The sequence below is a fragment of the Lampris incognitus genome, chromosome 3, assembly GCF_029633865.1.
Source record: "Lampris incognitus isolate fLamInc1 chromosome 3, fLamInc1.hap2, whole genome shotgun sequence".
Lineage (NCBI taxonomy): Eukaryota > Metazoa > Chordata > Actinopteri > Lampriformes > Lampridae > Lampris > Lampris incognitus.
In genome coordinates, this window is record NC_079213.1 from 11,553,731 (window position 1) to 11,567,942 (window position 14,212).

The following is a 14,212-nucleotide window of genomic DNA, read 5'->3' on the forward strand; positions in this document are numbered from 1 at the left end:
CCACAAGGCCATGTGTGGAGAACATGTCACAAGCTACAGCCAGTTCTGACCAGATCCTTCCATAGCATCCAATTCCCACGATGATCTCTGCAATAACGCGTTATAAGAATAAGTCGTGTGTGTGCATATACAGAATACCCCTTGTGTAACTCTAACGCAATGGTAAGAGAAAATGACATGGCAATTAAACAAATCAATATGGGCAAATCAATCAAGCTGCATTTTTATAGCGCTTTTCTAGCTGCAACAGCCACTCAAAGCACTTTACAATTAATTCACACACGAATTTTTAAGTGCTTTTACTGTTATGTGTTGTGCTTTCTGTTTTCTTTTTACAGCTCTTAAGCTGTTGATTGTAAATTGTATATCGCAAACTGGAAAGCTTGTGTACCTGTTGTGCCTTGTTGTTCGCACATTTCGGAGCTCGTACCTTTTCTCGTTTCACTGCACTCGGGACTTGTACTTGTGTGTACGTGACAAATAAAACTATTGAATCTTGAATTAGGCTTCAACATAAAGTGTAATCAAAGATCGACCTCGACAGTAGATAGATGAGAATAGACTAGGCAGAAATACTGCACAGAGATATAACTGCTGCTTCTGTTGCTGTGTGGTGTCTTGTGCACTATCACTCTGCATACCGAGACGTCTGCTGCCTTTTTTTTTTTAAATCAGTATTTTGCACAATTTTACTTGTATATTGGGAACACCTGCATATTGCACATGCTATATGTTTGCTTGTTTGGGTATATGTTTTTGGTTGTAGGTCATGGTCTCACTTATTTGTACAGATCCAGCACGTTCAGATTTCAGTTAATTTTTTCTACTCTCACCTCTTATTATAAGTCTTTATTTTTTGTTTACTGTATCTGTTCATACCTGCTGCTGCTGCAACAACCAAATTCCCCCCGTGGGGAATAATCAGAATCAGCAACTTTGTCATTTCATTTCATGCACTTGCACATAAAATGAAACGAAACATGGTTTCCCCAAGCCCACAGCGGTGCAGCACAAAGACAAAAACACATATCCAAGAACTACAATAACTACAAGAACACATATATCCAAACAAACACATATATCTAAACTGGGGGGGGGGGAAATCACTGTCCAGGAGCATGAACGCCAGCTAGGATGACTGTCGGAACTGCCTGTCTGCATGGGCTAGCAGTTAGCTTAGCCTGCCCCGCTTCCGCGTCCTGTCAGACCGCCCTCGGCGTTTCCTCTTCGGGCGCAGCTCCGGTCAGGGCCGTGGTCCTTGGGCCCACAGGGCGCTGCAGCCCAAACTCCCTCAGCCGATCCAGCGCCAGCTCTCTCAGCCAGACACCTTTGACACATTTCCCTGCACTCCACATGACGACACTAAAAACGTAGCCAAGGCTAGGCGAGGCCGCCGCCAGACCCCCTCGGTGTTACCGGAACTGCCGGTGTCACGGCACGATCTTCTCGGGCTGAACATTTTCCCGGCTAAGGCCCCCTTGTCGCATGTTTAGCTCATGGGCTAGCAGTTAGCTTAGCCTGCCCCGCTTCCGCGTCCTGTTAGACCGCCCTCAGTGTTACCTCTTCGGGCACAGCTCCAGGTAGGACCGTGGTCCCTGGTCCCACAGGACGCGGCAGACCAAGCTCTCCCAGCCGTCAAACGAAGACAAATGTAGATGCAGACGTGGACAAAGGAACTGCATGGACAATAAAGTGCTATCTTATCGTATCGTATCGTATATCATACATTTATCAGGTTGCAAATATAATAAAGTGGAAAGTAAAGTAAAACATGCATAAATGATATCATAGTGTACTGCGAAAGTGTTTCAGATAATACTACTTACTGGTTGAATTTGACACTACTTTTGTCATGTTGCTTAAGTACATTTTTGCATTGAATTACAGCCTGTACAGGATCAATGGGAATTTACGATATGACGCAAAACATTCTCACACAATACGTTTACGCAAACCAAACTGTCGCACAAGCCTTTACACTAGAGTTTAACTGAAGTGCATAACGTGACTCATTCCGGTCAGGCTGTATAGAGAAAGACCATTAACCATCAAATCTGTCTTCATTAAGTGAGGTACCCTGTCGACTGGTCGAACTCTGACTTCTGTGACCCCCAAAGCAGAGAGGCTAATTTGGTATTTCAGCAGGGAACTCCACCGTGTTAATGAGGACTCAATTATCGCTGACGAGGGAAAGCGACACGCGCTGAATACTGAATTAAAGCCTGTTGTTTTTGTTTGTATTAGCTGCAACATAACGAGGACTCTTAACGAAGAGTGGGGGGGAAGCAAAATAAACAACAACAAAAGGACGACGTGAGAAGAGAAATCTTGAAGAAAAACTCACGGTTGAATTATTATACAGTACACGTCACAGTAACTGAACATTCTTGATAGTGGTGATTTGTATTCTGATAGCAGATTTAACGAGGTGGGACAATGACTTTGACGAGCCGTTTCACACAATTTCAGATCACCATGAGAACAGAAAAACCTCAACCAGATCCCACGTGGCTACTCTGATACTAGCGTCCTGGGCATAGGCAGATTAGGGGACAACGGGCCCCTGGATATGGATGCGTAACCCCTCCCCGTGTGGCAGGGCAGGTACACTGACTTGCAGCCAACAGCATAATAACTAAATTCCCCTGTACCTCAACAGGATTTACGGCGCACATACACACAATTAACACCAACAGCACATTAGCTATGGCATACATTCACCTGCAGTTTCCTTCAGTTTTTCAGTTGGACTTTTGGGGCTCTGTTATTGACATGAATGACTATGGGCAGCACAGTGGCCCAGTGCTTAGCGCTGTTGCCTCACAGCAAGGTCCTGGGTTCGAACCCCAGACCGTCCCAGGTCCTTTCTGTGTGGAGTTTGCATGTTATCCCCGTGTCTGCATGAGTTTCCTCCAGGAACTCGGGTTTCCTCCCACCATCAAGAAGACATGCATGTTAGGATTAATATTCCTGTCTGTGCCCCTGACCAAGGCAAAAGGAAAATTAACCGGAGTTGGTCCCCAGGTGCTGCACGGCTGCTGCCCGCTGCTCCTGGCTACACAGCTGGGATGGGTTAAATGCAGAGAGTAAATATCATTTGTATGCATGTACAAGATGACCAATAAAGAGTATTCTAGTCTATTCTAAGCCCTTTTGACTATGTGACAAGAAATGCAAAGTTAACAAGAGCGACTTCACGCAGAGGCTCTGGCTTAGGGGCCCCCTGAGCCCTTGGGCCTGGGCCCTGTAGGCCCGCTTGGTAATCCACCCATGGCCCTGGGTTCCACTGAATTTGGTGCATGTTTGCCATTCTCTCCCGACCCGCTATTTCCTCTGCCTCCTGCCACAAAATGACATTACCTGTGGCCTGGGTCTTTAACGCTCAAAGAATAACTATATAAATAAATCTTTCGAGTGAAAAAAACCCAATAACATATGGCTTAGTTTAGATGAAATACATCAGTTGTGGACGAAATCTCAACATTTCTGTGCAAATATGATAACACCTGTATGTCCTGTAGTAAATCTGACAACACTGCACCCCTGCTGGTTGAAATCTGCCCAAGGTGTATGGTCCCAAATGTTTACGTGTCAAAGTATTTTTGTCCAAAGACACAACAAACATGCAAAAAAAAAATTAGAAATATAAGCTCTCCAACTGATCAGAGACAGTCCAATCCCAACCAACAACTCTCCTTTTCTTATCTGTGCAAGTAGCAACAAGGAAACACAGACTCCTCTCCCAAAAAATGTCCTCTATTTTGAGTATAAAGCGATAAAATGATGAAGACACATTTAACATTTCCTGTTTCTAACCAAACATAGCTTTTGCAAATACATAAAGTTAAATCTATCATTGGTGTCCCTTTCTGCAGACATCTCGGCTATTTTGTCATTCATTATTTCTCTGCCGTAGAAGCCCTTTCACTCCCATGTGACATTTTATATAGATCAGATGTGTATGCAAATTACTTGATGACATCATCTTACAATTTCTGGCGACTTTTAGGGGAGCGTATATCCGCTTTCCTTACCAACGAGCTGTCCACACTGGATGGTACTCTTTAAAGACACTTGTGCTGATTGTATTTTTTTGGGTTAGGGTTATCATAATTCTCAATCGTAGCACAACTTCCTGCCTGCCAGGAGCAAGCTATATTTGCTCCATATTTACCCCCCTTTTCCAACTCAGTAATCCAATAAACCCGCAGGCCATTAACAATAGATGTACACTATAGGGGGAAGGAACTGCACGGTGGTCACCTGGACTGGCGACAATCAGTCTACCAAAACATCATTACATTGGTGAGGACTCCATCCATCAAGTCCGATTCTCCGTAATGGAGAATGCACCCAGAAGACACTGCAGGGTATCATTATAATAGAGGTAGAAATATGAAGCCTTGTCTGTTTGTTTTACCTTGAGTTAAGGAGGATGTTTGAAATGCTAATGCTCGAGTTAGCGTGCCTTACCCTCTGGAGTCACTCCATTTATATGCCAGGCCTTGCTGCCCGGTCTTATTCGGCTGCTGTTGGTTTTATCACACCTCATCCTTTGTGGCCCACTAAGCTCTCTAATGCCTTCTCTTGCAGGGTTGGTGGGAGTAGGGCATTGCTGTGCATTTAAGACAAAGGCAAAATAGTGGAAGAAAAACAAACAAACATGATCTGCTTTGGAGTGTGTGTTTGAGTGCGCACGTGTACACTTTGTGTCTTTGTATATCTGCCTGCCTAAGTGAGAAAGACGCAGAAACAGAGTGAAAAACAGAACAAAAAGCTTTTACTGATCAACAGGACTAATGGTCCATATGTCATACAAACACAGAGGAAGGCAAGGGAACGCAAAAATTCAAGTGCATTTCACATTAAGGGTGGCACAGTTGTTAGCGTGGTTGCCTCACAGCAAGAAGGTCCGAAATTCGAACCCCAGGGTAGTCCAACCTTGAGGGTCATCCCAGGTTGTCCTCTGTGTGGAGTTTGCATGTTCTCCCTGTGTCTGCGTACGTTTCCTCAGGGTGCGCCGGTTTCCTCCCACAGTCCAAAGACATGTAGGTCAGGTGAATCGGCTATACTAAATTGTCCTTAGGTGTAAATCTGTCGGCCCTGTGGTGGACTGGCGGGCCTGTCCAGAGTGTCTCCCCGCCTGCCGCCCATTGACTGCTGGGATAGGCTCTAGCATCCCGTGACCCCCAATTGGGATAAGCGGCTTGGACAATGGATGGATGGATGGATGGCTTTCACATTAAAACCATCACACCTGCAATATGTACAGCGTCTGCTTGGATATCTGGCTCTCTATTTACCTGTCCTGTGAGGATGTGAAGAAAAACACGAGGGGAATCAGAATCAGAAACAATTTGTCATTTCATTTCATGCACTTGCGCACATGAACTGAAACGAAACACCGTTTCCCCCAGCCCACAGCAGTGCAACACATCCAAAAACTACCGAAATTGCAGACACCATGGAAGCCTTTACTGACTTGGGACGCTCTGTTGAGAAAATTCAGACTGAACTCATTGAGGTGATCCACAACATGCATACAGCGATAAAGGAAGAGGCAGCTATGGCAGAATAGAGAGCTTGAAATGAACAGCGCCAAGCTGGAGCAACTGTCACACTCGGGGTACTGAAACTACAAGACTACTACAAGATTACAAGAACACATATATCCAAACTAACATATATCTAAAAAAAAAAAAAATCACTGTCCAGGAGAATGAACGCCAGCCAGGATGACTGTCAGAACTGCTGGTCTACATGGGCTAGCGCAGCTCCGGTCAGGGCCGTGGTCCCTGGGCCCACAGGATGCAGCAGACCAAGCTCCCTCAGCTGATCCAACGCCAGCTCTCCCAGCCAGATACCTTCGACACCTCCCCACACTCCACACAACGACACTAAAAACACAGTCAAGGCTAGGCAAGGCTGCCGCCAGACCACCCTCGGTGTTATCGGAACAGCCGGTCTGCATGGGCTAGCAGTTAGCTTAGCCTGCCCAGCTTCCGCGTCCTGTCAAACCGCCCTCAGTGTTACCTCTTCGGGCACAGTTCCAGGCAGCACCATGGTCCCTGGGCCCACAGCATGCAGCAGACCAAGCTCCCCCAGCCATCAAATGAGGACAAACAGACGCAGACGTGGACAAAGATACTGCATGGACGGTACTGGGTGAGGCCGCCGCAAACGTGAATTCGCGCCGCCGTCTTCCCACACCGGCACTGGGTGAGGACGCTGCAAATGTGAAATTGCGCCACCATCTTCCCACACCGGAAGTGGAATAGAGGGAAATTAAGAAACCATAAAATTATATAGGACAGTAACACAACACAGATACTCATGATTCCCTTTCTGCATTCTCTCATTGATAAGATGTAATTATATTAACCTTTGCCACACAATTTTTTTTTCTAGAAAGTGTCCTGTTAAACCCTAAACTAATCCCAAAAAGAGCAGAGGGAGCCTCTCATAACTTTGCATCTCAGAGCACCAATAAACTGACTTAACCACTGTGAATTCTAAAACCGGAGATTTTTAGCGCTTTTTCTGCAAGAATGATTGGAGCGACAGGTGTGCCTCATCCAGTCTTGAAAAGAAAAGCAACTTGGCTGCTGCAGCTGGAGCGATAACATTCTGCGAAGGAGCTGACAAAAATGATGAAAAGGATTTTGAGAAAATGGTGAAGGCAGAAAAGAAGAAAAAAAAACAACAACAACCACTAAAACAGGAAAACAAGTTGAGCCGATGATAAGCGCACACTCATCTGAGGAGATCACAGAGATAAACTGCTCGGAAGAAACACGTGAACAGAGATCAGACAACACATTTTCTCTATTCTGCTTGCTTGGCTGAGAAAAACGGGACTGAACTGATAAAGGTTATTGAAGAAAACCACAGAGCATCCAACAACAAGGTCCCTGTCCATGGAGCTGAGCAATAAAACAGGCCTATTGAGGACTCCTTGCAGCATCTGTCTCATGCTGCAGACACACACCTTGTTTTCATGCATGGCCATGTAATCAACACATGAAACAAATATCAGCATTGACATCAATCCGGGTATGGAGATTTATATGAGACGCAGTGCCTTAGTGGAAGGAGAAATTGTTCTCATGCAAGAACGTACCGTAAAGTTTCTCCACAGTTTCTCTTAAAGGTTTTTTTTTTGCAATAAAAGCATGATAAGTGCAATGTTAGATTCGCAAAAAGTCCTTAATGTGTGTTGAACGTCGAACCCCACTTGTTCATAATTTCAATGCACATGCAAGCCTTTACACATCAGCACAGTAAAGGTTTTACTGTGAAAGCTAGTACACTGGTTAGCTAGTGTTAGTACACTAGCTAGTAAAGCCAGTACACTGTGAAAGCCACGAAACCAGAGTCAAATTCCATATAAGTGCAAACCTACATGGCCAATAAACTTGATTCTGATTCTAAACACCTCTAGAAGACCGTGCAAGGACAGCAGATTTTAAACGGCATTTGCATGTGTAGGCCTATCACAGTCCTATTCATTTAGGGATGAATGAGTTTTATTTCCATTTATGTTCTAAAGTATTTTAAGTAGTCTTTCCATGCATGGGGCAAATGATTCATGGTATCAGGATCTGAAACAGAGAGGTCAATCCTCCAAACCTTTGAAAATATCTAACATTTTAGGGGAACAATAAGATGCTTGAAATGATGAAGAATAGGTCAATGTGCGTCCGGGTAGCATAGTGGTCTATTCTGTTGCCTAAAAACATGGGAATCGTCAGTTCGTATCCCCGTGCTACCTCCAGCTTGGTCAGGCATCCCTACAGACACAATTGGCCATGCCTGCGGGTGGGAAACCGGATGTGGGTATGTGTCCTGGTCACTGCACTAGCACCTCCTCTGGTCGGTCGGGGCGCCTGTTCAGGGGGGAGGGGACTTGGGGGGAATAGCGTAATCCGCCCACGCGCTACGTCCCCCTGGCGAAACTCCTCACTGTCAGGTGAAAAGAAGCGGCTAGCAACGCCACATGTATCGGAGGAGGCATATGGTAGTCTGCAGCCCTCCCCGGAGGAGGCAGAGCAGCAACCGGGATGGCTTGGAAAATAGGGTAATTGGCCAAGTACAATTGGGGAGAAAAAGCAGGTAAAATTAAAAAAAACAACAACAAAAAAACAACAAAATACAAAAATAGGTCAATGTTCTGCTTTTGCTGTGATTTTGAAGAAGCCGAACAGGCTGTCAAAGCTGTATTGCGGGACTGACCAAGATCTGTATTTGCCTCTGATGTAGAAAAAGCACTCACAATGGGCACACGGTCATGCTACTTGTGAAGAATACGAGTTACAGATCACCAAACTGGGCCAGACTGTGACAAGGGCAAAGCAGGCAATGCATTCTCACTCTTAAAGATTAGGGACACTGAACGCTTGGTGGATGTCCAGAAAATAGAAGCTGAGAACGAAATTGCAGACATCACGGAAGCCTTTACTGACTTGGGACGCTCTGTTGAGAAAATTCAGGCTGAACTCATTCCGGTGATCCAAGACAGGCATACAGCGATAAAGGAAGAGGCAGCCATGGAAGAATAGAGCTTGAAATGAACAGCGCCAAGCTGGAGCAGCTGTCACACTTGGGGGACCACCATCAGTTTATCCGTAGGCTCTCAACCATGTGCGCTCTCATAAAAGCCAACACACATAATGCTGTTAAGCATGATCTGTCTTTTGAGACTATGTGAGTAGCCGCCTCTGTTACAAAATACACTCTACAGGGCTCCAGGCAGAAAAATATATCTAGGAGCCATAGGCTCCTAAACCCAAAATATTTAGGAGCCAAACTATAGTGATGTCATATGCTACATTGTTAAAGGGCTGCCTTTTCTTTCCCCTCTGTACTGTCTGCCTTTGTTTGCTCTGCCTCCCGTAGTCTACACCAGCATTTCCCAAACCTCTCCTGGAGGACCGCTTGTCCTGCATGTGTTTTAGAGCTCTCCCTGCTCTAACACAGCTGATTTAAATGATCAGTTTGTTATTAAACAGCTTCAGGAGTTCATAGCGAGTTGATCATTTGAATCGGCTGTGTTGGAGCGGGGAGAGATCTAAAACATGCAGGACAAGCGGTCCTCCATGAGAGGGTCGAGAAACGCTGGGCTACACAATGTATTTTTTACATACACTATGTTGTTCAATATACTGCAATCATATAACCATAAATACTTAAATGTCTAGACTTTTTTTTCTTTTCACTTTTTTATTCAACTATGTACAGTTGTTTCCTGCTTATTCAGAGTCCATATCTCCCACCACCACGTCAGTGTCACTTGGCCAGCCAGTGTAGTCGCACCCTAAACTATAATAAGCCCCTATTCCCCCTGTTGCACCCATGTTAACGCTTGCACCATCCACTCCAAAAGCATTAATTTTGTGTACACACCAGTTTGGATAGTATTTAGGGTTCCTTCTGCATGACTATCATCAAGTTCAGCCAACCCTACTAGACGGGTCACAGCTGTTTCATCAGATAAGTGCCGACATCTGGAGCCCTGCTCTATAAAAATAAAAAAAAATAAAAAAATGAATGAGGTCCCTGACATCGGATTCAAACGAATGAGAGACCATGCAGTGGACTTGACTCAACCCCAATACAGCACATCCCGAACTTTTCTTATTGTTGGATGGAAAACGGGTGTCGCATGGAGCCTTGTGACAGAATCTCCAACAACCCCAAGAGATTTGAGCAGTTGGCTGACTTCTTGACAAAGGAGGGTTTCGCAGATAGCAAATTTTACTTTTGAGATGCAGGTAAAGGAAAAGACTGACTGGACTGTGAGTGTGGTCAGAGTCTGTGGAAAGAAAGGGGCTCGCATCACTGTAGCCTGAATGACACAGGACCAAAAAAAAAAAAATCTGGGTTCTTTATTACCCACCTGCTCTCAGAAATGGCAGAGTAGCATTAAACTAATTTGTTGTTTCCAAGTGGTATAGATTTAACGAAGATTTTCTGACACAAACAGATTTGCAACTTTAGACACAATGACTCACTTCAAAATGTAGCTCACAGAAAAGGCTGCACTCTTCCTGGTCACTCATATACCCCTATGGAGTGCTTTAACACTCAGTGCCCAAAATCTTAGGTTAACTTAAGGGGCCTACAGAAACCATATCTAATAAGTAACCAAACATAAAGTGCATGAATGACTGTAGTGGTAACCGTTCTGTTAACATAAAAGAAAACATGAGCAAAACAACATAAGGTCCGTTTCTATAAAACATGAAATATTTGGTACATTCATATTGAATGAAATGTGCAGTGTATCTCAAAATACTGTGACGTAGTTAAATAATGGACTTATTAAAGACCCTTCCAGAGTTAACAAGCAAGCTTTTAATGACCGCGAGTCAAACAAGTCAGAACAGACACAAGTTTGTATGGGTCCCAGCTCCCCCATCTATTTGCCTACTCTTTACCCTCATGGTGGGAAGTAGCATGTTATCTAATATAACTTCTCTCATAACGTCCCCATTACCTTCCACCACATCACCGCTATCTGTAACAGATATGTCCGTTTTTAACATGTTCCACATCCCACAACATAACGAAAACATCGACCGCTCAGTTGCATTGTGGGTAATATGTGAATGAACCTCGGAGCAGAAACACTAGTAGAATTCGCCACACTACGTTTTATCTCTGGTAACTCACAAAATGGCGGCAGCCATTCAACCCCATACACCACTACACAACGAAAATACACATTTTCGGCACAAGGTGCACACGTTAAATGCTCTCAGACATGAATGATAACGAAACACGTCTCTGTGAAATGAACTTACGGTGCTTTCAGGAAGTGGTCAACCTCATGGTCCTCTCTTGAGTCACCCGGCACATGTAGACAAAACCCGTAAACATCGGACCGACTGCATTACCACCGGCGGTAAACATTACACTTTGTCCTTCTATAAAACCATAATAATGTCCATCTTTTGACCATTTTGTGCAGAAATAACAATTTAAGCATATTTACCCTTTTTTTAAACGGCACACGCTCCGCCAACACTGAACAACCTCCACTTCCTGTTTCCTCTCGTGCTATTTCCGCGGGCTCAAAAGCGTGGCGGTCTACTCCGTTGCCTACGAACACGACGGGATCGCCGGGACGAATCCCCGTGTTACCTCCGGCTTGGTCGGGCGTCCCTACAGACACAACTGGCCGTGTCTGCGGGTGGGAAGTCGGATGTGGGTATTTGTCCTTGTCGCTGCACTAGCGCCTCCTCTGGTCGGTCGGGGCGCCCCCCCCCCGCGGATCGGCAGAGAGAGGGCGGAGCAGCGACCGGGACGGCTCAAAAAGAGCGGGGTAACTGGCCAGAAAAAGGGGGGACAACTGAAGAAGAAAAAAGTTGGATACCCAAATGGGCACAGTGCCACCTAGTGGCTTTAGTGGGAACCTCGTATTTTCTACTCGGCTACGTCAGCTTGGTTACAAACGGATTTTGGGCCACCGGGCTGGACGAGGGAAGATACGCAGCCTACGCAGGGGGGGAAGGTCAGTTTCACAGCAGAGACTCCAGGAGCTGGGGGTGTTTGTGGGTTTTCATAAAAGATGTCTCCCATGTAGCGTCTAAATCGCTCATCTACTCGTTCACTGGCTGCAACTTCACAGAGAGGCTGTTTCCATATTTCTGCCCCGGGAACACAAACATGGGGCAAACTCTGTAACCTCTGCACATCCCCCAGACTCAGCCTAAGGTTTTTCATTGTTTTTCTCTGATTTTTTTTGTTTGTTGGATATTTGCGTTTTGTCTGGGTAGGTAAATGTTTTATTTTATATACGAAAGTGGTGTGTAGTTTGTGAAAGTGTCCGTTGTAGGCGTGCTCTATATTAAAAAAGAAAAGTCTACACATTAAGTGTTTGTGTCGGGGGCGCTCTCTGGTGTGGTCTTCAGTGTGGCATTGAGAAGTCCATTTAGGACATGTCATTAGAATGACTTTTTAAATAAAGAGGTTTTAACCTAAGGAGGGCCTTGGTTTGGGAGTTTTTCCTTTTCTTCACGTCTTCCTTCTTCGTTTAATCGTGTTTACTTCTGACTCAGTGAAGGCAGCTGCTGGGAGTCTCCTATCCAAGCAGCAGCTGCTGTGTCCCATATGTCTTAACCGATCAGGTCACCACTTCGTGGGGCCACAACTTCTGCAAAGCCTGCATCCAAGAGTACTGGGGAAGCCAGCACACTTCCCTCTGTCCCATGTGCAAGAGGGGATTTACTATGAGACCCAAACTTGAAGTCAATTCCTTAATCTCTGAGCTAACTTTAAGGAATTGGCTAAAGAAGCCTCAAACCCACATTTGTACACCAGGGGAACCAAACAGACGCTGGCCAGGAGGATGCCGCAACACAGGAGAGCTAACATGACAGGCCAGCACTCCGCAGTCTACACCCATCTACAGGCCAGGGGCCACTCCTTCAAGGATGAGGCTGTGCACACCCTTGATTGGGAGGAGTGCTGGTTTGAACGGGGAGTGAAAGAAGCCATCTATGAGAAGAGGGAAGGACCATCCCTGAACCGGTGGGGGGTTGGGGGGTGGGGGGGTAAGAGTACATCTGTCGTTATCTTACCCTGCTGTGCTGTGATTGCAGCTATTCCCCAACCCTCTGTGAACAGTACATGGCCATTAAAACCCTAGTTGGTGGTCACGCCTATATGAAACCAATCGTTGGTTTCGGTGGTTATGCAACTGTGCTGTTTATAAGGTTGGGGTGGGGGGGGGGACCTGCATCCAGCTGAGGCTGAAGAGGTCACTTAGATGAGCGATGAAATGTTGTGTCCAGATGAGCCGATTCACCTTTCTGTGATTGTCTTACCCGGATTACTGCGCATGCATGAAGACATCTGTCTGCAGCGTCAGTCCGCACCTCAGCCACCCGCACCTCCGGGCCGCAGATCAGCTGATCTCACCACAGCGAGCCTTGCGACCCACTTTGGGCCATGGTAAAATATAATTATAAGTGGAAACGACTACAAAGTTCTATGTCCAATTTTGCGGACCAGCCATCTAAAATCCAAATATTTCAGGGACATGCGCAGTTTATCTTGTGAAGGTGTGTTATGGAAGAGATTTTATACCGTTGAAGTTCACCTGTGGAGAGGGGCGTCTTTTATCCAAATATGGCCGCTGCCAACAGTCTCCAGCATGGAAGATGGCTCCTGTGCTCTGCCCTTCTGGAAGGAGTCGCTGAGCCAACCATGTCAGGCATGGACACATTGGGTGTCATGTGGGACTTGTCAAATTTGTCACCGTCTCTCCGTCTGCAAGGTCACAGCCAGAAATAAAATCTGTGCTGCAAGCTGTGTGGTCCGCCGGAGTCTTGCACTGGTTTGTCTGAACGCTTCCGGGTTAACTCAGCGCTCCTTCACCACGCACTTCCCAGTTCAGCATGGTGAAACCCCTCTGCTGATCACGGAACCGTCCTCTACTGCTTTGCTCGTATGCTCCCAACTCCATGCTGCTGCTGCTGCTGTGTGTGTGTGTGTGTGTGTGTGTGTGTGTGTGTGTGTGTGAGAGAGAGAGAGAGAGAGAGAGAGAGAGAGAGAGAGAGAGAGAGAGAGAGAGAGAGAGAGAGAGAGAGAGAGAGAGAGAGAGAGAGAGAGAGAGCTCTGGAAAGAGAGATTCAGTTTGGTAACATTCTGATTTTCAGAAGGATGAAATTGGCCCACTCCTGCTGTCACACACATGAGCACCCCCCCCCAACCCCACCCCCCACATCTCATAAGGGTGAGTGCTGGCCATCTTGGCACATCCTGTCTGAGCGACCGAATGGGCGAGTGATGATACGGGGAAGGAACGCGGATTCGGACACGCAGACCGTTCACAGGTGTCTGCAGACGGATTTCGGAGGCGCGCGCAGCATGACAAGTAATGGCTTCCCCCCAGGTCTCCTCCCTGCTGCAGATCTGCTCCTGCTTATCTCCTCGGTCCATTCGGTGCCTATAGGGACCCTTCCTCTGATGCTCTTCCTGAGGTTCCCCCCCCCCCCCCTGATAATGTACTCTGTGGACTTTTCCCTCATCTGAACTGAGGCCGTAAGGATGAAGTGTGTTGAACATGGACACCTATACTGTTTCTATCCGCTAAGAGAAGACCACGTGATTGTAAAGCCCTTTGGGGTTTTCCACAAGGTCCCATCCGAGTTGCAGGAAGATGACCTTCTGGCCACGGAGCAGCGATACCCACACACGTGTTTTCTCC